The sequence below is a fragment of the Staurois parvus genome, unplaced genomic scaffold (genome assembly GCF_062004578.1).
Source record: "Staurois parvus isolate SC_StPar_1 unplaced genomic scaffold, SC_StPar_1.0 ptg000249l, whole genome shotgun sequence".
NCBI classification, from domain to species: Eukaryota; Metazoa; Chordata; class Amphibia; order Anura; family Ranidae; genus Staurois; species Staurois parvus.
In genome coordinates, this window is record NW_028318045.1 from 2056508 (window position 1) to 2082276 (window position 25769).

Sequence of the window (25769 nt, forward strand, 5' to 3'; positions counted from 1 at the left end):
GGAGGAGACACCCCAGTATACATTGGTTGTACATTCCAAAGTTCAAGCATCTCCTTTAATACTTTGATTACAACCCAACCACTTGACTCTAAACCTAAGACCTTCCGGACCATATTTAGGGCACTGGGAACGCTGAGAGACTCACCTGCTGAGACTTGAGAAGCTGAAACTTTTAAAGGGACCTCCTCCAAGCTGGAGATAACCACAGCCTGGTGCTCCACCAGAGCGCTGCCATGTGCTGGGCTCACTCTCAACATCTCAGACTCAGTATCCACAAGCTGCCCCTGATCATTCCCAGTGACAACATCATTTTGACACTCCATGCCAACATCACGCTTGTGGGTCACAGACAAAGTCTCTGCTGTATACACGCCCTGATCTATAGGTTGTTCTATAGATCCTCCTGCTGGCACAGCAGAAACAGTGTCCACCTTATTTTTTTTCATAAAAACCTCATCTATCAATGAGATTTGCCTTTTACCCCAACTATCCCAATCCATTGTATATGTGCTCAATTCGCCAGTGCTCCTCAGCACTGATCCATCCGCCCAAGGAGACACATAAGAATAGACGGGCTTAGTTGCAGATCCATTGCACAAATCACTCTGGATCACGTCAGACTTGGGTAACACCTGTTTTCCCACTGCAGGTTGCAATACCTCACATCCACCACTTTGCTCTGGTGATACTTCCTGAATTACCCACACACTTGCATTTTTGCCAGGCTGCATTAACCCGCTGTTCACCTGAACACTTTCAGTATTATTAGACTGCACCAACACACTCCTATGACAAGGTGCAGTTCCACTCTGCTCCACCAGAGTGACATCGCAGTTGTCCCGGGCAACCTCCGGCTCCAATACATGGAGAGCCCTGGAGATGTCCAAGGACACCTGTGCTGTCTGACCACCAGTTGCTTTGGGAAACGACCCATCTTTAATTACAGCTTTTGCACTGCAAGAGCTCAGGGTTTTCCCAACAGCAGTACATTTCACATCAACATTAGCATTTTTAGCTCTTGTGGGCTGTACTAGCCTACGACCGACCTGTGACTGGCACACATTAGTGACATCACTTGCTTTTTGAGAACCATGCACAGGTTCTACTTCAGCCCCTAACTCCCCACTGTACAAGGCACTGCACAGGGAAAAGTCACTCTCAAAAGCACATTCAGTGGCCCAACTAACTGGGGTCACTCCTACATCAGAATGGACAGTCTCATAACCAGTCCTTCTCAACATGACAGTCCCAGCCATGGTTTTATCACACACAGTCTTACCCACCACAGTAGCAGGTGTCGCCATCTTCATTTGAGTGCGTTGTCTCATAAACGCATCCTCAACTGCACTTTCCTTGGCAACTTTTCCCTTGCCGCAAGGTGAAGTAACAGACGCCATCATAGGCTCCATGGACTCTCTGGCACCCCCTTCAGGCCCAACAGAAACTTCCTCCCTGTTGCCAGAGGTGGCTACCAACATTTTAAAAGAAGAATCTGGGCTTGCAGTTGAAGACATTTGCCCAATATCAGCGGTATTCCAGAGTCTGGGACAGTAAAAGATCCCATGCCCCCACTGACCACATTCCACGCAGGGTATATTTCCACTCTTATCTTTGTTGGGACACTGAGCCACATCTCCAATGCAGCTCCTCCTTCCAGGCACTACTTTTTCTCCGGTCGCCATGGGAGATTGCACTCTCCAAGCAGAACTTTGCTGGCTCTTTCCAACATGCTGTATTGGCTCCTCTTGATACCACTTGCCATGATCCTTGTACGACATGACCCCCCGTACACAGACAGCCCGACTGGCCTCCTCTGTGTTGCTATGGGCCTTCACTCTTGGTCCTGGCCTCTGGTCAGCCCCTCTTCTTGCACATAGCATAGGCTTCTCTCTGCTGGACCAACTCTGAAGCCGTGACACATTCACATTTTTCACAACAGCTACTGGTTTAACTGCAGCAACGTTGCCAGGGGCAACAACACCCCTCTCCCAGGTACGGACATCCTGCAGCTCTCTCCTTGCACTGAAGGTTGGCTTGCTTTCCTCTTTAGGTTGGTTCAATGCTGCCAGGTGCCGCTTGCACCAGTCCACAGCAGACTCACCCACATCTAAATTTCCCGGCTTGGCTGGGGCATCTGGTATATAACCCCCTAGCCACAGGGCTCTCTCTCTCGCTTCAGCAAACATTGCCTCCTTTTCCTGTTTTGACCGCCCCATCTTTGCAGTCATGCACACAGCAGTGTGTTAGACAGTTCAGCAACACTATGGAACACTGTCTCTTTAAGGCAAAGTCCTTTTCACTAGCAGGTTCTCCTCACCTGCACACACAGATAGTGCAGACTTATGCACCAAACAGTTCATATAACAAATGAACTTACTTCAGTCGCCGGGATCTCCAATTCTGCCCGCATTATCCACCATATGTGGGAACTCGCTTCAACGTGGTAGAGCTTTTAAACGCAAACAGCTACTCGCTTTCTTTTTCAGGGCCTTTTTAGCCCACTTTTATTTAAATGAAAGTTCAAACATAATGCTTCCCACGCAGGGGTATCCACCAACAAAACAACGATTCAGCCTCCTGGCTTACACACAGTTCAATGTCTGTCTCCTGCAGACTCTTCCCAAATTATAGCCCCTAGCACACAGCTAGTCTGGCTTCCACCTCCCCTAGGTGAAGCCCACCTGACTCCTATCTGCTGGGGTGGAGCCCTCCTGACTCCCATCTGCCGGGGTGGAGCCCAGAACCCTGGTCCTGACTCTCTCTAAAGGCCTGCACACACCTGTGCAATCAGTCTCCTGGCCTATCCCAAAACCTGGTCCCAGGATTGGAGATTTCATCCCTCCCAGATCTCTTTGAAATCTCCAGGCTCCAGATCCCAAAACAGACCTTACAAACAAAGGAGGAAAGTGAAAAGCTACTTTCCTCCGTATCAAACACTTACCCTGGAGCCCCTCAACCTGCCTTGTTGAGAATCCAGGGTGACAGATCGCCACACTGTCACAGTATATATATATATATGTATATATATATATATATATATATATATATATATATATATATAAAAAATAGTTTATGGACTCAGTAACTTTCACACAGTCTAAAAATATACACTTTTTAAACCAAAGAAATGGAGCGTAATATATTTTGTCCTAAATTTGTGAAGAAATATTTATTTGCAAAGTTTTATAACACTAGGGGAAACAGTTTTTTCCTCTAAATGTTTAGTCTTTTTTCCTTTTTTTAGTATGAAATAAAAACACCCAGTAATAATTATTTACCACCAAAAGCTCTATCTATCTCAAAAAATGGTATAAAATTCATTTGTGTGCAGGGTTGCATAATTGAGTAATTTTCAAAGTATCACAGTGCTGAAAACTGCTAAATTGCTTGGATAGGAAGGGAATTTAGCATGTCAATCTTCAAGTGGTTAAAGAGACTTTGCCATCAACCTAACAATTTGCAGGTAACAGCAGTGAAAATTAAATATTTTAAAAGCTTACTTGCAGTTCTTTTCCTTTACATAATGATTTTTTTTATTCCCTTGCAATGTGCGTTTGAGCTTGCTAAAAACATTTGACTGTTCCATGAGTGTCAATTCCCCAGTGCAGCCCCCTCCCTCTTTGCACATTATACCGTGTTCTCTTCTTGGAGATTCTAATTACTATCTATTCTGGCCCAAGTTTTCCACCTCTTTCTTCAGCCTCCTACATAACCTTTTATGTGGAAGCCTTGAGGGGAGTGAAGGGGAATACCATGGAGTGTCACTTGAGTCTGCTAGGGCTGCTGACATTACATCCAGAATACTTAACCAGTTGGTGCTGGCGCCTCCCAGCCCTTTAAGGGGTTTGTGACGCCAGGGTGTGGGGCTTAAGATCATGTGACTGCTGTGATTGGCTGTCACAGCGGTCACATGATCGGAAAGCTCCTGACCACAAGTAGCAATTGGGACTTTTCTGTGAGACGCCGGTAAATGTGCCATGAGCATACAGGGCACATCCTCTTGGCGCATACTTTGTTTACATTGTATACACAAATATGCGGCCCTCCAGCACCAAGGCCCAGCCGCCAAGAGGCTTCATAATGTGTACGCTTGGAGCCAAGGAGTTAAAGGAGAAGTCAAGCCAAAGTTCAAACAGTAGTCCTGTGACCTTTTTTCAAAGACAGCAAGCTAAAGCCTGCTGTTGGCTGATGTCACAGAGCGAGTCCAAGCTGGTGAAAGACCGTGACCATATGATCTGGATCCACCCAGGAGCCAGGATCGGCACCTGGCTCACACTCTCAGCTGCACTGCTGGGAGACTGAGCCAGCCAATCCCTTCACTCCCTAGCCCGGAGCTCCATTGAGAACTGGAAGGCAGAGGAGAGAGTGGTGAATGAAAGTCACTGCTCTCTGCTCAGAGGGGCAGGGAGAACTGAGCAATCAGTGGTGTTTGATCGCTCAGTTCTCAGCCTAGAGTCAGTGAGGGTCAGATGCAGCATTGTATCGATGCTGCATCCACTTAGGTGAGTATGATTTTAAACGAAATTCCCCACTTTCTCTTTTAAGAAGGTTGGGACATACTTACCCTGAACCCACAAGTTTGTCCTGACAGTGTTGCAGCCCGATAGTGTTGCGATGATGTTGGTGTAGGTGATCTGATTACTAGGCAGGCAGCTTCCACACTCTAGCAAATCTCCACAGTTTCCTTGGTTTGTAGTGCAAAATAGCAAGCAGAAGAATTGAAGCACCACACCACAGTTCAATAGCACAGAGACAATTGTATTCTAGTAAGGATCAAATAAACAATAAAAGAAGCAGCCAATATGTTTTGGGGGCTCAAAAATACCCCCTTCATCAGGGCTTGCAATAGGAAATAAAGTATAAGAACTGAATATTGACTGGAACATGAAAAGTCTTTGATCCAGTGTGATAATCTTCACAAATCACATCAGCAGTTGATTTGTGAAGATTACCGCCCTGGAATAGTTTTCAAACTGAATGATGTAGCGACAGGGTCTCTATAAAAACAAATCAGCAATGGAAGCTCCCAAATTTCACACCAGTTCATTTTTATAAGTAAAGTTTTATAAAAAAAGTGATAGGCTTATTTCAATCCAGTTACCTGGAGCCAGAACTTAATAACGAGAGATTATATCGTGCTGGCTGCGTGGTGGTTAGGCCCCTGTATAATTACACTTTGCACATTCAATAAACACCGCACTTGGGGGAGAGAATGTAATGTAAGATACCCAGGCCTCCTTTTCCGCCGCTGGCTCTCTTGACAGAAGCTGACGCACAGCTTATTAAACTGGATATCAAAGATCCCTTTCTGAGTCTACACAGCCTTCCTTCCTTCCCTGCTCATAACTCTTGTTAGCTGTGATATGCTGTGCATTTAATAAAAGGCTAGCCTAGGACGAGGCGAGCTTAGGGTCTCATCGGGAGAATACCTTTTTTTCTCAGAGGGGGCTTGATCAGTATTTAATTACGGTTTATACTGCGCCGTGAATCCAATAGTGATAAACCAACACAGTCAGAGGTTGCTGGTTCAATGGGGACCTATATTTTTTTCATCAGCTGTGGGGACAGTCCTCTGTATTTAACTGGTTATGTGCTATGCTTAATGCTATTCTATTGTTAGCGACTGCTTGGAAAAGTGGGCCTAAGGAACACTACTCCTATGCAGAACGCAAGGAGGTAATTAAGTTCTAATCCGGCAGGAAAGAAACTGATGCCAATAGTCGCGCAGCAGGCAGAAAACATCAAAGTGATGATTTAAAACGGGGGTCAGCAACCAGTAGATCTCAGCCAGGTGACTGGTAGATAACGATCTGGGTTTGCTGACCCACCATCCCGGAGCATCGAACAGAGTGCAATGCGAAGGGACTACTTGTAAAGTTGGAGCTGAAGTAGGGAGCAAGAGCCACATAAACCGATGCCTCCTCTGTAGTGCAGGCTCCTGTCCCATGGAGTGATACCAACTGCACTCCACCTCTTATCCTGGCTAGCGGTCTCCAGAGTGGTGCCAGCAGCAGGAAAGGAGAGATCTTGAGATGAGTGTGAAGCAACACACTGGACATAATAGTGTAGGTCTGCTTTCACACTAATCTGCTGCGGTTTGCGACACGGCAGTTGGAGGTTTAAATCTGTGCCCAGTGATCTCTGGCTTCTCTCGTGATATTCTGATAGATCTCCATCTCTTTAAGGTTGCCTACTCCTGGTTTAAAGTGATGATTCTTTACAGTAAAGCTGTACTTTTATGGAAAAAAAAATTAAATAAGTAGCCCAGTAATAGTGAAAATAAAAAAGCAGCTTCTGCTGCAACATTCACCTTCAATCTATAGTTTCCCCCTGCAGTACTGCTTTTACGCCACTGAATGTCCTCAGTCTGCTGAGCTGAATGAAGGTCATCATCATTCAACCCATTTCCCTCTGAGTCCAGGCTGTCATGGACCCACCCCCTCAGAGGATTATTACACTGTAGAGGTCTTCATCTGCTTTTTTCTCCAGAAGGGTGGTGCTGTCTTTGTTCAGGCATCATCCAGGAACACCATCTACTTCCTAGATGCCGGCTCAGAGATGACACAGTCATGTAAATACTGGTACTTGTGCAGTTCTTGGCTGTGTACACAAATGGCTGACACAGATCAGCCCCTGCTATAGTCTCACAGCTTGTGACTTGCAATACAGTTTGCAATGCTGCAATCTGATCACTGGAGAAGAGTAGACTGCGGAAATGTTTGCTTCTGCCTGAAGCAAACTGATGACATTATCTTAGCATAGGTGAAATCATTGGACTGGAGCCCAGGAACAGATTACACATGATAATAGATGATAAAACAGCAAAAATTGAGCTTTTCTGAAAAAATTATACTGTTGTGGTATATTGTTGCATGTCAAAAACAAATTTACACAGACTTGTAAAGTTAATAAAAGGCTTACTTTGAGATCCATCTGGTTGCTGTAGGCAAACTTTCTTGAGACCCACTTTCCTGACTTGTTTGCGTTGGAGTATTGATTTTCTTATATGACGAATATCCAGCGTCAGTGCAAGAATTCAAAAAAACAATGTTTAACCTGAGAAAAAGAGTATCTGGTAATAAACACAGCTCAAGAGGCTCTTCATCTAACAGAGTGAACATCAGTAAAGTTCCATGTACCCTGTAATGAGTAATTACTTTGCTACAGTCAAAGCCACAAATTGGCATATTGGGGACATTTTTAAGTGGCTTGGAGATTGCGAAAGACCCACTTAACAACATATTCCAGCATCAACACAAGTGGAAAGGTTACAAACTATGAAATATAAAAGGAAACACAGGAGCTTAAAAAACAAAGTGAAATAGAGGCCTATGGAATATGAAAATCGCCAATTAATTGTTTTTCAAAAATGTTTACGAGGTCACATGTTATGAAACATAAAAGAAATTTACAAAATGGCTAAAACTACAGTATATAACAGTAGTCAAAAGGCCAACAGAGTTTAAAAAGTGTTACTTTTCAAAAGTGATTTTTTCAGGAACTGGTATTTTTTAAAGAGATAAATAAAAAAATAAGTTAAGAGAATAATAAGTTAAAGTAGTTGTAAAGGCTCAAGGATTTTTACCTTCTTGCATTCTATGCATGAAGGTAAAAACCTTCTCCGTGCAGCATCCCCCTAGCCCCCCCTAATACTCACCTAAGCCCATCTTGATCCAGCGATGTGCACTGGAGTCTTGGCTATCCTGGGACTCTCTCTTCTTATTGGCTGAGACAGAAGCAGGAGCCATTGGCTCCCTCTGCTGTCAGTCACAGCCAGTGAATCAATGAGAAGAGAGAGGGGGCTGGACTGAGCTGCGGCTCAGTGTGTGAATGGATACACGGAGCAGTGGGTGCCCCCATAGCAAGCTGCTTACTGTGGGGGAACCTGACAGGAGGGAGGGGCCAGGAGAGTCTGCAGGGGACCTGAGAAGATGAAGATCCAGGCTACTCTGTGCAAATCCACTGCACACAGCGGGTAAGTATAGGCATGTTTCTGTACAGAGGTCACTAGTATGTAGGGCAGTGTACAGAGGTCAGTAGTAAGTAGGGCAGTGTACAGAGGTCAGTAGTAAGTAGGGCAGTGTCCTGGGTTCAATATTGTGCAGGGAGTGTACAGAAGTCTGTAGTATGTAAGGCAGTATACAGAGGTCAGTACTATGTAAAGCAGTGTACAGAGGTCAATAGTATGTAAGGTAGTATGTAAGGTCTTCTCTAATGCCTGCCTCACCACCTGCCCCCTTGACTCTATCCCCTCACAACTCCTACGACCTCCCTCCTCCTCCATCCTACGCTCCCTCACCCACATCTTTAATCTCACCCTCTCTTCCGGAGCATTCCCCTCCCCTCTGAAGCACGCGCACATCACCCCTATACTTAAAAAGCCCTCCCTGGACCCCAATGACCCGAACAACCTTAGACCCATCTCCCTGCTGCCATTTGCATCCAAACTCCTCGAGCGCTTAGTCTACAATCGCCTAAGCTCCCACCTCAACCACAACAACCTCCTCGATCCCCTACAGTCTGGCTTCCGTCCCCTACACTCCACCGAAACTGCCTTACTCAAACTATCCAATGACCTGCTAACTGCCAAAGCTAACGGCCCCTATTCAGTGCTCCTACTCCTCGACCTCTCCGTGGCCTTCGATACAGTCAACCACCCCCTTCCTCCTCAAAAAGCTATACTCCCTTGGCCTCAGAGATTCCACTCTCTCCTGGCTCTTGTCCTACCTATGACAACGCTCCTTCAGCGTTACCTACAACGCTACCACCTCCCCCTCTTTCCCCCTCTCTGTTGGGGTCCCTCAAGGCTCTGTCCTCGGGCCCCTTCTCTTCTCCATCTACACCTCCTCCCTTGGCCAACCCATACACTCCCATGGCTTCAACTATCCCCTCTATGCCGACGACACGCAAATCTATCTCTCGACCCCACACCTCACCCCCTCGCCTCACCCCCTCAGTCTCTGCCCGAATCACAAGCCTACTAAACGACATATCAGACTGGATGTCGCTCCACTTCCTTAAACTGAACCTCTCCAAAACCGAGATCCTCGTTTTCCCCCCAGCCCGCACACCACCCCCCTTTGACTTCTCCATCACGTCCAACAATGCCACCATCAGGCCCACATCAGAAGGCCAGAGTACTTGGTGTTATACTTGACTCCAATCTATCCTTCCAGCCCCAAGTCCAATCACTAACAAACTCATGCAGACTCCACCTCTGCAACATTGCCAAAATCCGCACGTTCCTAACACCAGGAACCACTAAGCAGCTCATCCACTCCCTCATCGTATCACGACTCGATTACTGCAACTCCCTCCTCACTGGCCTGCCTCGCCACAGGCTATCCCCGGTCCAGTCGATCCTGAATACGGCAGCCAGACTCATCCACCATACCAACCGCTCCGTTTCCGCCACCCCCCTCTGCCAATCCCTCCACTGGCTTCCGATTTCCCAACGGATCAAATTCAAAATCCTAACACTGACGTACAAAGCTGTCCATCATACTGCCCCAAAGGACATCACCGACCTAATATCCAAATACCACCCAACACGCACTCTCCGCTACTCACAAGACTTCCTTCTCTCTAGTTAACTGGTCTCCTCCTCCCATGCTCGCCTCCAGGACTTCTCCAGGGCATCACCCATCCTCTGGAACTCCCTACCCCAATCCATCAGACTATCACCTACTCTCCTCTCCTTTAGGTGCACCCTGAAAACCCACCTCTTCAGGGAAGCCTACCCCACCCCCTGCTAATTACCGACCTCCTCCATTCTTCCTACCACTCCATCCCCCACAGCCATTTCCTCCTGTACCACTATCCCCTCCCTCAGATTGTAAGCTCGAAAGAGCAGGGCCCTCGAACCCCTTGTGTATCACATTGTATCGTTATTGTACTGTCACATGTACTGTCTCCCATTGTAATGTACAGCGCTGTGTGAACTGTTGACGCTTTATAAATACTGTATAATAATAATAATAATAGTGTACACAATCATTAATATGTAGAGCAGCATACAATGGTCAGTAGTTTGTAGGGCAGCAAACAAGTGTCAGTAGTTTTTTTGGAGTAGAGTACAGTTACAGCAAATGAAAGCTAACATTAAGGAGATGAGGAAAAGCCAGCTTTCAGCTTCTACAGGGGGATCAGTTCCAGTAACTGCCTCCCATAACACTGATCATCCTCCTTGTCCATGATCCATTTCTCCCTGCTTGTCAGCTGCCCCAACCCTCCTGCTGAACTGATGAGGCCCAGGCCTTGTACAGGAGGGCCAGAGGTACCCAGTAGTACTCTTCCCTACAAACGAACAGTAGTTTGTAAGGCTGAGTAACAGGGTCAGCAATTGGAAAGGCAGAATATATCAGTCAGTAGTTTTTAGGGCAGAGTACATGGGTTAGTAGTTTGTATGACTGCGTACAGAAGTCATTAGTTTGTAGGGAAGAGTACAGGGGTCAGCAGGGCAGAGTACAGGACAGAGTATCACAGGTGTCACATTGCTAGCTACCTTTTCTGGCCACTAATACTGCTGATGGGTAGATGACCCCCGATTTAAAGAATAATGCCAAATGATGGAGATAGTAACTTTGAGAGCTGATTCACGCAGAAGTTCAGCGATTCAAGTCCGATTTAATTCAAGTTTGCGACAGGATTAGGTTAGGATTTTATCCTGTTCACACATGAGCGGTTTAGAAACGGTTCCCATAGAAGTCAATAGCCTGTAATCCACACCTGAACCAGACCTCTCTGCTCAGAAATTGTACAGGACTCTTTTTCAAACCACACTGAATCCGCACCACCAGTGCACCGGACATATGTGAACAGGCATCATAGGAAGCAATGTTATTTCACGTGTCATGCGGATTGGATGTGATTAAAACCTCATCCAATCTGCATATATGTGAACCGACACTGATAGCAACATGTGTCATGATACAACTTGTAGAGACATCACCATCTGCTTCCCTTGGAAGTCAACAAATTCAGTGGTGTGTTACAATTGTGGAAGTGTAGACCACTTCAAGTGGGTTTTCCCAAGTCTGGTAAAGTAGATTAAAAGGTTGTTGAAGGCAGGAGGAAATTAAGAGAGCCTTGAGCGAAGACATCATTTGGGTGTCAGACCACTTTAAGTACCTTCCATTCAGCTCATGATGTGAGAGTTGAGAAAGGGTGGCCTGGGCCTTTTATTAAAGATCTGCCTGATGCCTCAAAGAGAAAACTGAAAAAGTCTGAGAAAGTCTGTATCATCAAGTTAAGCTGTTCAGAGAGTGATATCTACTGTTCTACAAAACATCACCAGAGGAATCACTTCAAATGATAGCAGTTCAGTCAGCCAGACGTACCCCTTCAAACCCTTCTACCAAAGTTCCTGTCAAGCTGGTAGGCCCCTTGTCTGTGTTGTCTGTTCAGGTAGTTGGAACTTACATGAGAGCTGACGCTACAACAATTTACAATTTACAACAAGCATCTAGAGTATATGTATCTGCAGAAGTTTAAAGACTTAGAGATCCAGAGCAACTGAGCAGAAGTACATCTCCATGGCTTAACCATTGTTTAATTTGATCCTTTAGCCAATGGACAACCAGGGACACATTGGCCATTTTGTGTTCTCGGCCACCAGGGTCATCAAAAAGTTCTTCGATCATTGAGATGAACGCAGATCTTGTGGGACGATTGTTAGTTCTTGTTGCCTCCACATGTAATTCTTCACCAGAGAATGTGAATTTGTCAGTGTACCATTGTCTGGTTAAGGAGAAGAAGACTGCAACAGAGGAAGTGTCACAGTCAGAAGAGCTTCCGTACATGCCTGAAAAAGAAGACCAGGGAGTGACACCCTTTGCACTCTACCCGACACACCAGTTCGTTCCCCTGCCTCCATTTTGTGTTAGGAGGTTTAGTTTCACCAAATAGGTATAAAATAGGTGTAAGTGATCTGTGAAAACTGTTATTTCACTCTCTGTGCTATTTTATGTTCAGCTAAATCAGGCTCAGATATAGGTGGGGGTGAGGGGCGATTCACCTACTGAAACATTTTTTACCTCAATTGAGGAAATGCATTAAGGGAACCCCTTTAAGTGGCAGTAACAAATAACAGGTATAGAACAGTGGCAAGGCAATTGCCTAAACCTAACAAGCAAATGGGTAACAGGGTCTCACTGACATAGGCATCACAGGTACTGAAACTTTCAACAATGCTATTATGGTGTAGGGTTGTTTTTCAGAGTTTGGGCTTGACCCCTTAGTTCTAGTGAAGGGAACTCTTAAGGCATCAGCAGACCTGACTGTGCACATGACTGCGCACCAGTGCACAAAGCAAGGTCCATAAAGACATGGATGAGCGAGTTTGGGGTGGAGGAACTTGACTAACCAGAACCCGATAGAATTCCTGTGGGATGAATTTGAGTGGAGACTGCGAGCCAGGCCTTCTCGTCCGATATCAATGCCTGACCTCACAAATGCGATTCTGGAAGAATGGTCACATATTCCCATAGACACACTCCTAAACCTTGTGGACAGCCACTATAGAAGAGTTGAAGCTGTTATAGCTGCAAAGGTTGGGCCAACTCAATATTGAACCCTACGGACTAAGACTGGGATGCCAGTAAAGTTCATGTGCATGTAAAGGCAGGCGTCCCAATACTTTTGGCAATATAGTGTACATGCAGAAGATCAGCTCTCTGACACTCCCTCCTGAACACTGTCCTAGTCAGCAGGACTGGTCAGGGATTGAGAGCAATGATGATTAGAGGAGAATTAGGTGGGGTGCGGTGAATTGCAGGAGAATGTGTGTGTGTGAGAGACATGGTCTGATTCTCTTATTGGCTGGGATCCCTGGCTGCAGCACTTAGCTGAGAAAAAGTAAAAAAAAAAAAAAAGTCATATTTTTTACCATTTTTTACTACATTACAGCAGTAAATTAAAGTGAAACTAAAGGTTTGGGTTTTTTTGGTTTTTTTAAACAAACATGTCTATACTTACCTGCTGTGTGCAATGATTTTGCACAGAGCAGCCCTAATCCTCTTCTTTCTGGATCCCTGCCGGCACCCATGGCTCCTCTCACTCAAGCAGTGCTTCCAGGGAAATACGCTCACTCTGGGGGTACCGCTGTGTGCTTGTCTTCGAGCCACTGCTCTATGCATCCATAAAACGCATAAACTTGAGAGAGGAAGTTAACGTTAGAAATCCAGCTGGCTGGGACTGCTCCTTCAGACACACTTCAAATCACATTTCCTGAGAAGAAAAAAAAGGAACTGCAGTAAAAATTCTAATATACATATATGTATATTAGAACATTCCTTTATCAGACCCCTATATTTCTACTCAATTCCCTCCTCTTGACCCCCCGGTTGGGGGGTTTATCAGTTTGCCTGTGAAGCCGAAGCTCCATATGGTTAACCAAGTTTTGGTGGGTTCATAGGTGGGGTCATAATAGGTTACCTGGTTCCCTACAGTGCACATTGAATAAGTTGTTTCATTTCAAGTGTCAGTTACTGTGCCTTCACACTGATAATGAGAATGCCATAGTAACATTTTAGTGATTATGGATCTTATTCTAGTAGTCTTGATACATGGGTCACATGATTTGCCCTCTATAGCCTTGACCACTTTAATCAAGCAAAGGCATAACAACAGTTTACTCATCTTTTGAGATTGGCTGTATTTTCTTGCAATGGCTAGCATGTATCCACGTCTGTTTTCCTTCTAATTTTACAGCTGTGGCAGTTTTCAGGAGTATTTGGTAGGGTCCTTCAAACTTTGGTCCCAAGGACACCTTTACATGTTCTTTTACTAGGACCCAATCACCTGGCTGTAAGTCATGTGTTCCAGTTACTTGATCTGGATCTGGAATCAAAAACAAGCTTGTGTGTCGCAGTTAATTGCTTGTGTAAGGCAATTACATAAGAAACAAGGTCATTATTAGAGATGAGCGAAGTATTCAAAAATTCAATTCGGCTGATTCGGCGAATTCGAGGAATAAATTCGATTCGAGTCGAATATATTCGCTGCGAATTTAACTTATAAAAAGGGTGTTTCTAGGCTTCAGAGAGCCTTTATATTAGTGCAGAACACTGTACCTTTAATTTAAATGCCCTTGGAGTCTGGTGGGGAAGAGAAATAATACTGTCAGTCAGTATGACATGCAGATGAGTGCCGTCGATCTTAGAATCACCGCACACTTCACTCATTTGGGCAGTCACGGGGCCAAAACCAGAGTGTGGAGCCACAGTGTGGCGGTGGAGGCAGCAGCAATGGGAGGCCATACAGCACCCTATGACAAAATGGAACCCACCAGCAGTGTGAGGAGACCTGAAAGTGGCACATGGCAGAGTGTGGCGATAGAGACAGCAGCAATGGGAGGCCGTACAGGGACCCATGACACACTCTGGACCTGGCAGCAGCATGAGGAGGCGGTACAGGGGCCCATGACAGATTACGGGCCTGGCAGCAGCATGAGGAGTCGGTACGGGGGCCCATGGCAGATTACGGGCCTGGCAGCAGCAATGGGAGGCCCGTAATCTACCAGCACCCTATGACAAAATGGAACCCACCAGCAGTGTGAGGAGACCTGAAAGTGGCACATGGCAGAGTGTGGTGATGGAGACAGCAGCAATGGGAGGCCGTACAGGGACCCATGAGACACTCTGGACCTGGCAGCAGCATGAGGAGGCGGTACAGGGGCCCATGACAGATTACGGGCCTGGCAGCAGCATGAGGAGTCGGTACGGGGGCCCATGGCAGATTACGGGCCTGGCAGCAGCAATGGGAGGCCCGTAATCTGCCAGCACTCTATGACAAAATGGAACCCACCAGCAGTGTGAGGAGACCTGAAAGTGGCACATGGCAGAGTGTGGCGATGGAGACAGCAGCAATGGGAGGCCGTACAGGGACCCATGAGAGACTCTGGACCTGGCAGCAGCATGAGGAGGCGGTACAGGGGCCCGTGACAGATTACGGGCCTGGCAGCAGCATGAGGAGTCGGTACGGGGGCCCATGGCAATTACGGGCCTGGCAGCAGCAATGGGAGGCCCGTAATCTGCCAGCACCCTATGACAAAATGGAACCCACCAGCAGTGTGAGGAGACCTGAAAGTGGCACATGGCAGAGTGTGGCGATGGAGACAGCAGCAATGGGAGGCCGTACAGGGACCCATGAGACACTCTGGACCTGGCAGCAGCATGAGGAGGCGGTACGGGGGCCCATGGCAGATTACGGGCCTGGCAGCAGCAATGGGAGGCCCGTAATCTGCCAGCACCCTATGACAAAATGGAACCCACCAGCAGTGTGAGGAGACCTGAAAGTGGCACATGGCAGAGTGTGGCAATGGAGACAGCAGCAATGGGAGGCCGTACAGGGACCCATGAGAGACTCTGGACCTGGCAGCAGCATGAAGAGGCGGTACAGGGGCCCATGACAGATTACGGGCCTGGCAGCAGCATGAGGAGTCGGTACGGGGGCCCATGGCAGATTACGGGCCTGGTAGCAGCAATGGGAGGCCCGTAATCTGCCAGCACCCTATGACAAAATGGAACCCACCAGCAGTGTGAGGAGACCTGAAAGTGGCACATGGCAGAGTGTGGCGATAGAGACAGCAGCAATGGGAGGCCGTACAGGGACCCATGACACACTCTGGACCTGGCAGCAGCATGAGGAGGCGGTACAGGGGCCCATGACAGATTACGGGCCTGGCAGCAGCATGAGGAGTCGGTACGGGGGCCCATGGCAGATTACGGGCCTGGCAGCAGCAATGGGAGGCCCGTAATCTACCAGCACCCTATGACAAAATGGAACCCACCAGCAGTGTGAGGAGACCTGAAAGTGGCACATGGCAGAGTGTGGTGATGGAGACAGCAGCAATGGGAGGCCGTACAGGGACCCATGAGACACTCTGGACCTGGCAGCAGCATGAGGAGGCGGTACAGGGGCCCATGACAGATTACGGGCCTGGCAGCAGCATGAGGAGTCGGTACGGGGGCCCATGGCAGATTACGGGCCTGGCAGCAGCAATGGGAGGCCCGTAATCTGCCAGCACCCTATGACAAAATGGAACCCACCAGCAGTGTGAGGAGACCTGAAAGTGGCACATGGCAGAGTGTGGCGATGGAGACAGCAGCAATGGGAGGCCGTACAGGGACCCATGAGAGACTCTGGACCTGGCAGCAGCATGAGGAGGCGGTACAGGGGCCCATGACAGATTACGGGCCTGGCAGCAGCATGAGGAGTCGGTACGGGGGCCCATGGCAATTACGGGCCTGGCAGCAGCAATGGGAGGCCCGTAATCTGCCAGCACCCTATGACAAAATGGAACCCACCAGCAGTGTGAGGAGACCTGAAAGTGGCACATGGCAGAGTGTGGCGATGGAGACAGCAGCAATGGGAGGCCGTACAGGGACCCATGAGACACTCTGGACCTGGCAGCAGCATGAGGAGGCGGTACGGGGGCCCATGGCAGATTACGGGCCTGGCAGCAGCAATGGGAGGCCCGTAATCTGCCAGCACCCTATGACAAAATGGAACCCACCAGCAGTGTGAGGAGACCTGAAAGTGGCACATGGCAGAGTGTGGCAATGGAGACAGCAGCAATGGGAGGCCGTACAGGGACCCATGAGAGACTCTGGACCTGGCAGCAGCATGAGGAGGCGGTACAGGGGCCCATGACAGATTACGGGCCTGGCAGCAGCATGAGGAGTCGGTACGGGGGCCCATGGCAGATTACGGGCCTGGTAGCAGCAATGGGAGGCCCGTAATCTGCCAGCACCCTATGACAAAATGGAACCCACCAGCAGTGTGAGGAGACCTGAAAGTGGCACATGGCAAAGTGTGGCGATGGAGACAGCAGCAATGGGAGGCCGTACAGGGACCCATGACACACTCTGGACCTGGCAGCAGCATGAGGAGGCGGTAAAGGGGCCCATGACAGATTACGGGCCTGGCAGCAGCAATGGGAGGCCCGTAATCTGCCAGCACCCTATGACAAAATGGAACCCACCAGCAGTGTGAGGAGACCTGAAAGTGGCACATGGCAGAGTGTGGCGATGGAGACAGCAGCAATGGGAGGCCGTACAGGGACCCATGAGACACTCTGAACCTGGCAGCAGCATGAGGAGGCGGTACAGGGACCCATGACACACTCTGGACCTGGCAGCAGCATGAGGAGGCGGTACAGGGGCCCATGACAGATTACGGGCCTGGCAGCAGCAATGGGAGGCCCATAATCTGCCAGCACCCTATGACAAAATGGAACCCACCAGCAGTGTGAGGGGACCTGAAAGTGGCACATGGCAGAGTGTGGCGATGGAAACAGCAGCAATGGGAGGCCGTACAGGGACCCATGAGACACTCTGGACCTGGCAGCAGCAAGAGGAGGCGGTACGGGGGCCCATGGCAGATTACGGGCCTGGCAGCAGCAATGGGAGGCCCGTAATCTGCCAGCACCCTATGACAAAATGGAACCCACCAGCAGTGTGAGGAGACCTGAAAGTGGCACATGGCAGAGTGTGGCGATGGAGACAGCAGCAATGGGAGGCCGTACAGGGACCCATGAGACACTCTGGACCTGGCAGCAGCATGAGGAGGCGGTACGGGGGCCCATGGCAGATTACGGGCCTGGCAGCAGCAATGGGAGGCCCGTAATCTGCCAGCACCCTATGACAAAATGGAACCCACCAGCAGTGTGAGGAGACCTGAAAGTGGAACATGGCAGAGTGTGGCGATGGAGACAGCAGCAATGGGAGGCCGTACAGGGACCCATGAGAGACTCTGGACCTGGCAGCAGCATGAGGAGGCGGTACAGGGGCCCATGACAGATTACGGGCCTGGCAGCAGCATGAGGAGTCGGTACGGGGGCCCATGGCAGATTACGGGCCTGGCAGCAGAAATGGGAGGCCCGTAATCTGCCAGCACCCTATGACAAAATGGAACCCACCAGCAGTGTGAGGAGACCTGAAAGTGGCACATGGCAGAGTGTTGCGATGGAGACAGCAGCAATGGGAGGCCGTACAGGGACCCATGAGAGACTCTGGACCTGGCAGCAGCATGAGGAGGCGGTACAGGGGCCCATGACAGATTACGGGCCTGGCAGCAGCATGAGGAGTCGGTACGGGGGCCCATGGCAGATTACGGGCCTGGTAGCAGCAATGGGAGGCCCGTAATCTGCCAGCACCCTATGACAAAATGGAACCCACCAGCAGTGTGAGGAGACCTGAAAGTGGCACATGGCAAAGTGTGGCGATGGAGACAGCAGCAATGGGGGGCCGTACAGGGACCCATGAGAGACTCTGGACCTGGCAGCAGCATGAGGAGGCGGTACAGGGGCCCATGACAGATTACGGGCCTGGCAGCAGCAATGGGAGGCCCGTAATCTGCCAGCACCCTATGACAAAATGGAACCCACCAGCAGTGTGAGGAGACCTGAAAGTGGCACATGGCAGAGTGTGGCGATGGAGACAGCAGCAATGGGAGGCCGTACAGGGACCCATGAGACACTCTGGACCTGGCAGCAGCATGAGGAGGCGGTACAGGGACCCATGACACACTCTGGACCTGGCAGCAGCATGAGGAGGCGGTACAGGGGCCCATGACAGATTACGGGCCTGGCAGCAGCAATGGGAGGCCCATAATCTGCCAGCACCCTATGACAAAATGGAACCCACCAGCAGTGTGAGGAGACCTGAAAGTGGCACATGGCAGAGTGTGGCGATGGAAACAGCAGCAATGGGAGGCCGTACAGGGACCCATGAGACACTCTGGACCTGGCAGCAGCAAGAGGAGGCGGTACGGGGGCCCATGGCAGATTACGGGCCTGGCAGCAGCAATGGGAAGCCCGTAATCTGCCAGCACCCTATGACAAAATGGAACCCACCAGCAGTGTGAGGAGACCTGAAAGTGGCACATGGCAGAGTGTGGCGATGGAGACAGCAGCAATGGGAGGCTGTACAGGGACCCATGAGACACTCTGGACCTGGCAGCAGCATGAGGAGGCGGTACGGGGGCCCATGGCAGATTACGGGCCTGGCAGCAGCAATGGGAGGCCCGTAATCTGCCAGCACCCTATGACAAAATGGAACCCACCAGCAGTGTGAGGAGACCTGAAAGTGGAACATGGCAGAGTGTGGCGATGGAGACAGCAGCAATGGGAGGCCGTAAAGGGACCCATGAGACACTCTGGACCTGGCAGCAGCATGAGGAGGCGGTACAGGGGCCCATGACAGATTACGGGCCTGGCAGCAGCATGAGGAGTCGGTACGGGGGCCCATGGCAGATTACGGGCCTGGCAGCAGCAATGGGAGGCCCGTAATCTGCCAGCACCCTATGACAAAATGGAACCCACCAGCAGTGTGAGGAGACCTGAAAGTGGCACATGGCAGAGTGTGGCGATGGAGACAGCAGCAATGGGAGGCCGTACAGGGACCCATGAGACACTCTGGACCTGGCAGCAGCATGAGGAGGCGGTACGGGGGCCCATGGCAGATTACGGGCCTGGCAGCAGCAATGGGAGGCCCGTAATCTGCCAGCACCCTATGACAAAATGGAACCCACCAGCAGTGTGAGGAGACCTGAAAGTGGCACATGGCAGAGTGTGGCGATGGAGACAGCAGCAATGGGAGGCCATACAGGGACCCATGAGACACTCTGGACCTGGCAGCAGCATGAGGAGGCGGTACAGGGACCCATGACACACTCTGGACCTGGCAGCAGCATGAGGAGGCGGTACAGGGGCCCATGACAGATTACGGGCCTGGCAGCAGCAATGGGAGGCCCGTAATCTGCCAGCACCCTATGACAAAATGGAACCCACCAGCAGTGTGAGGAGACCTGAAAGTGGCACATGGCAGAGTGTGGCGATGGAGACAGCAGCAATGGGAGGCCGTACAGGGACCCATGAGACACTCTGGACCTGGCAGCAGCAAGAGGAAGCGGTACGGGGGCCCATGGCAGATTACGGGCCTGGCAGCAGCAATGGGAGGACCGTAATCTGCCAGCACCCTATGACAAAATGGAATCGACCAGCAGTGTGAGGAGACCTGAAAGTGGAACATGGCAGAGTGTGGCGATGGAGACAGCAGCAATGGGAGGCCGTACAGGGACCCATGAGACACTCTGGACCTGGCAGCAGCATGAGGAGGCGGTACGGGGGCCCATGGCAGATTACGGGCCTGGCAGCAGCAATGGGAGGCCCGTAATCTGCCAGCACCCTATGACAAAATGGAACCCACCAGCAGTGTGAGGAGACCTGAAAGTGGCACATGGCAGAGTGTGGCGATGGAGACAGCAGCAATGGGAGGCCGTACAGGGACCCATGAGACACTCTGGACCTGGCAGCAGCATGAGGAGGCAGTACAGGGACCCATGACACACTCTGGACCTGGCAGCAGCATGAGGAGGCGGTACAGGGGCCCATGACAGATTACGTGCCTGGCAGCAGCAATGGGAGGCCCGTAATCTGCCAGCACCCTATGACAAAATGGAACCCACCAGCAGTGTGAGGAGACCTGAAAGTGGCACATGGCAGAGTGTGGCGATGGAGACAGCAGCAATGGGAGGCCGTACAGTGACCCATGAGACACTCTGGACCTGGCAGCAGCATGAGGAGGCGGTACGGGGGCCCATGGCAGATTACGGGCCTGGCAGCAGCAATGGGAGGCCCGTAATCTGCCAGCACCTTATGACAAAATGGAACCCACCAGCAGTGTGAGGAGACCTGAAAGTGGCACATGGCAGAGTGTGGCGATGGAGACAGCAGCAATGGGAGGCCGTACAGGGACCCATGACACACTCTGGACCTGGCAGCAGCATGAGGAGGCGGTACAGGGGCCCATGACAGATTACGGGCCTGGCAGCAGCATGAGGAGTCGGTACGGGGGCCCATGGCAATTAGGGGCCTGGCAGCAGCAATGGGAGGCCCGTAATCTGCCAGCACCCTATGACAAAATGGAACCCACCAGCAGTGTGAGGAGACCTGAAAGTGGCACATGGCAGAGTGTGGCGATGGAAACAGCAGCAATGGGAGGCCGTACAGGGACCCATGAGACACTCTGGACCTGGCAGCAGCAAGAGGAGGCGGTACGGGGGCCCATGGCAGATTACGGGCCTGGCAGCAGCAATGGGAGGCCCGTAATCTGCCAGCACCCTATGACAAAATGGAACCCACCAGCAGTGTGAGGAGACCTGAAAGTGGCACATGGCAGAGTGTGGCGATGGAGACAGCAACAATGGGAGGCCGTACAGGGACCCATGAGACACTCTGGACCTGGCAGCAGCATGAGGAGGCAGTACAGGGACCCATGACACACTCTGGACCTGGCAGCAGCATGAGGAGGCGGTACAGGGGCCCATGACAGATTACGTGCCTGGCAGCAGCAATGGGAGGCCCGTAATCTGCCAGCACCCTATGACAAAATGGAACCCACCAGCAGTGTGAGGAGACCTGAAAGTGGCACATGGCAGAGTGTGGCGATGGAGACAGCAGCAATGGGAGGCCGTACAGTGACCCATGAGACACTCTGGACCTGGCAGCAGCATGAGGAGGCGGTACGGGGGCCCATGGCAGATTACGGGCCTGGCAGCAGCAATGGGAGGCCCGTAATCTGCCAGCACCTTATGACAAAATGGAACCCACCAGCAGTGTGAGGAGACCTGAAAGTGGCACATGGCAGAGTGTGGCGATGGAGACAGCAGCAATGGGAGGCCGTACAGGGACCCATGACACACTCTGGACCTGGCAGCAGCATGAGGAGGCGGTACAGGGGCCCATGACAGATTACGGGCCTGGCAGCAGCATGAGGAGTCGGTACGGGGGCCCATGGCAATTACGGGCCTGGCAGCAGCAATGGGAGGCCCGTAATCTGCCAGCACCCTATGACAAAATGGAACCCACCAGCAGTGTGAGGAGACCTGAAAGTGGCACATGGCAGAGTGTGGCGATGGAAACAGCAGCAATGGGAGGCCGTACAGGGACCCATGAGACACTCTGGACCTGGCAGCAGCAAGAGGAGGCGGTACGGGGTCCCATGGCAGATTACGGGCCTGGCAGCAGCAATGGGAGGCCCGTAATCTGCCAGCACCCTATGACAAAATGGAACCCACCAGCAGTGTGAGGATACCTGAAAGTGGCACATGGCAGAGTGTGGCGATGGAGACAGCAGCAATGGGAGGCCGTACAGGGACCCATGACACACTCTGGACCTGGCAGCAGCATGAGGAGGCGGTACAGGGGCCCATGACAGATTACGGGCCTGGCAGCAGCATGAGGAGTCGGTACGGGGGCCCATGGCAATTACGGGCCTGGCAGCAGCAATGGGAGGCCCGTAATCTGCCAGCACCCTATGACAAAATGGAACCCACCAGCAGTGTGAGGAGACCTGAAAGTGGCACATGGCACATGGCAGAGTGTGGCGATGGAAACAGCAGCAATGGGAGGCCGTACAGGGACCCATGAGACACTCTGGACCTGGCAGCAGCAAGAGGAGGCGGTACGGGGGCCCATGGCAGATTACGGGCCTGGCAGCAGCAATGGGAGGCCCGTAATCTGCCAGCACCCTATGACAAAATGGAACCCACCAGCAGTGTGAGGAGACCTGAAAGTGGCACATGGCAGAGTGTGGCGATGGAGACAGCAGCAATGGGAGGCCGTACAGGGACCCATGAGACACTCTGGACCTGGCAGCAGCAAGAGGAGGCGGTACAGGGGCCCATGGCAGAGTGGCGAAGCGTAAGCAGCTTAAATTGAAGGCCAGACAGAGGCCTATGTTAAAAATAATAACATGTTTGGGGCATGATTCATGGCGGATTTAGTCAGTTGTGTCAGGAACTGGTGGTTTGAAATCCAGACTAATCCACGCCTGATTCATTTTCACAAACGTGAGTCTCTCCACACTTTGGGTGGACAGTCGTGTCCTCCGCGGAGTTACAATACCTCCTGCCGCACTAAACACGCGCTCCGATGCCACGCTACTGGCCGGGCATGACAGCCTTTCAAGGGCAAATTCAGCTAGTTGGGGCCAAAGGTCAAGTTTCGTTGCCCAGTAGTCAAGGGGATTGTCTACCTCGGTTGGCAGGGTGCTGTCCAAGTAGGCCCAAGCCTGTTGTTTGAAGTCCTGCTCAAGGTCCACCTGATGCTGCTGCTGCTGCGGCTGGTTAGTAGTTTCCTCACTGCGCTGGTGAAGAAAGCTACTCATCATCGACTGCAGACTGAGGCAGCCGCTGCTGGTGGAGCTGCCACTGCTCCTACCACCCCACCCCTCCCCTGCTGCCATGGCAGCGGAACGCGAGCGCACAGGGCCCACAGTGTCTGAGGATGGACGTTGGCGCACAAAGGCAGAGACCAACTGACTACATAGGTGGTTTTTATAGTACGTTATTTTGGCCTCCCTCTCAGCAGGTGTGAAAAAGGCCACCATTTTTGAACGGTAGCGAGGGTCCAACAAGGTGGACAGCCAAAAGTCATCCCTCTGTCTGATGGTTATTATTCGGCTGTCGCTACGCAAGCAACCGAGCATGCTATGGGCCATTTGTGCCAAGGAATGCGAGGGACTCCCTGCCTCCATCTCCACAGCATACTGCCACGGTGCGTCTGGGTCCTCTGTCTCCTCCTCCTCCTCTACCAGATGCTCCTGCTCCTCCATTCCTGTCCGCTGAGTGGAAAAACCACCCATTTCACTCAATAATTCCTGAGCACCAATGTCCTCCTCTACCTCCTCCTCTTTTTCCTGTCCTGCCCCCACAGGGGTCATGTGGCGTTGAGATCTGTGCGCCACGTCTACCGCACCCTGACCAGCCATTGTTAACAGCATTTGTTCCAGGACGTGAAACAGAGGAATGACGTCGTTCATCCCATAGTCCTGCCGACTCACGAATAGCGTGGCCTCCTCAAAGGGCCTGAGCAAGCGGCAGGTGTCACGCATGAGCTGCCAATGGCTGACATCTAAGTTACACAGGGGAGTACCTTTATCCGCTTGTAACATCAGGAAATCGGTGATGGCCTTTCGCTGTTCGTAAAGGCGGTCTAACATATGTAGGGTTGAATTCCACCTTGTTGCAACGTCGCAGATCAGGCGATGCTGTGGAATTCCGTTCTGCCGCTGCAGCTCAAGGAGGGTGTGCTTTGCGGTGTAGGAATGGCTGAAATGCATGCAAAGTTTACGTGACATTTTAAGGATGTCTTGCAGTGGGATGGTGGATTTTAGGAACCGCTTGACAACCAGATTGAACACGTGAGCCATGCATGGCGCATGGCACAACCTTCCTTGACGCAGAGCAGACACCATGTTCTTTCCGTTGTCGGTCAACATGGTTCCGATTTTCAGTTTGCGCGGAGACAGCCATCTGTCGATTTCTCTGTTCATTACACTCAGAAGTTCCTCCCCTGTGTGACTACGTTCGCCAAGGCATACCAGGTGCAGCACAGCGTGACACCGTTGCGCCCTGCACATGTGATATGCCGGTCGGGTAATGGGACTTGGCACGGGGGTGGCGGCTGAGGACACGTCGGAAGAAGAGGTGGTAGAGGCGGACATCTTTGCTGGACCAAGGACGTGCAAACGTGGAGGCAAAAGCGGCGTGACCTGTCCAAGTTGCTGGTGCGGCTGTGCCGGCACCACGTTCACCCAGTGGGCCATAAATGACATGTACTGTCCCTGACCGTAGTTACAGCTCCACACGTCGGCGCTGCCGTGCACTTTGGCAGAGACCGACATGCTCAAAGACTGGCCCACCATCTCTTCTACATGTGAATGCAGGGCTGGCACTGCCTTTTTGGCGAAGAAATGCCGGCTTGGCACTCTCCACCGCGGCGCGGCACAAGCCATCATTTCTCGGAAAGGTGCTGAGTCCACCACTTGGAAAGGGAGGGACTGCAGCACCAGCAACTTGGACAGGAGGACGTTCAGCTTCTGCACCGTCGGGTGCGTGCTCGCAAACTGTTGTCTCTTGGAAACGGATTCCAAGAAAGACTGCTGATGGAATCCGTGAAGAGGAGTAGCAGGAGAAGGAGCATCTGAACGAGCGGAAGATGCCAACGAGCGACAACTCCCCTCAGCAGAGGTGTTGGAGCCTTGACTGGCTGATAGAGGGCGATTGACGTCGGGTGACGGAGCAAGTAACGGAGCGGGTGATGGAGCGGGGGCTGGGGCAGGCAGAACCGCCGTATCTTTATCACGGTTTTCCCAGGCCACCGAATGGCGACGCTGCATATGCTGACGCAACGCTGTAGTCCCAACATTGGCCCCCTGGCCACGCTTGACTTTCTGGCCACATAGTCGACATACGGCTACGTTTACTTCCTCGGGCGGCTTGACGAAAAATTGCCACACCGCCGAGTAGGAAACTTTGCCCCCGCTACTCCTCACTGGCTGACTGCTACTTCCTCCGTGCACACCGGCACCACTACTGGCCGTGGTGGTAGGCTGCAGTGGAGCTGGTGCTCTACTCCGTGGCCGTTTGCCTCCACTGACACTGCTGCGACCCTGCTGCCTCCTGGGCAACCCACCGACTGTTTTGCTCGCTGCCAAGCTGGCACCCTCTTCTCCTGATGATGCGGAAGCAATAGCCTGATGACGACGAGGCTGCCAAGTGCGATCAGCCTCATCATCATAAATTAGGGTCTCCGCCTCACTACTAGCCCCCTCGGCTGCGTGTGGGTCAGGAGACAGACCTGTCTCTAGACCGGCTACCAAGCCATTCTCCTCGCCAGTACTTCTTCGCCTGGCTGCTGAAGAGGCGGATGTCTCCCCCCTTCCTGATCGCCCTCTGTTAGCTCTTCCTCACTGTACAGTGGG

General features: G+C 51.3%; 1 long non-coding RNA gene across 1 annotated transcript in view; it reads right to left on the reverse strand.

The window, feature by feature from the left end:
* Nucleotides 1-13043: 13043 nt before the first annotated feature.
* Nucleotides 13044-25769, reverse strand: part of LOC149459693 (uncharacterized) — an 88708-nt gene continuing 75982 nt past the window's right edge. Inside the window, exon 3 of the long non-coding RNA XR_016313219.1 lies at nt 13044-13227. This is a non-coding gene — a long non-coding RNA (uncharacterized LOC149459693). The remainder of the gene's footprint in view (nt 13228-25769) is intronic.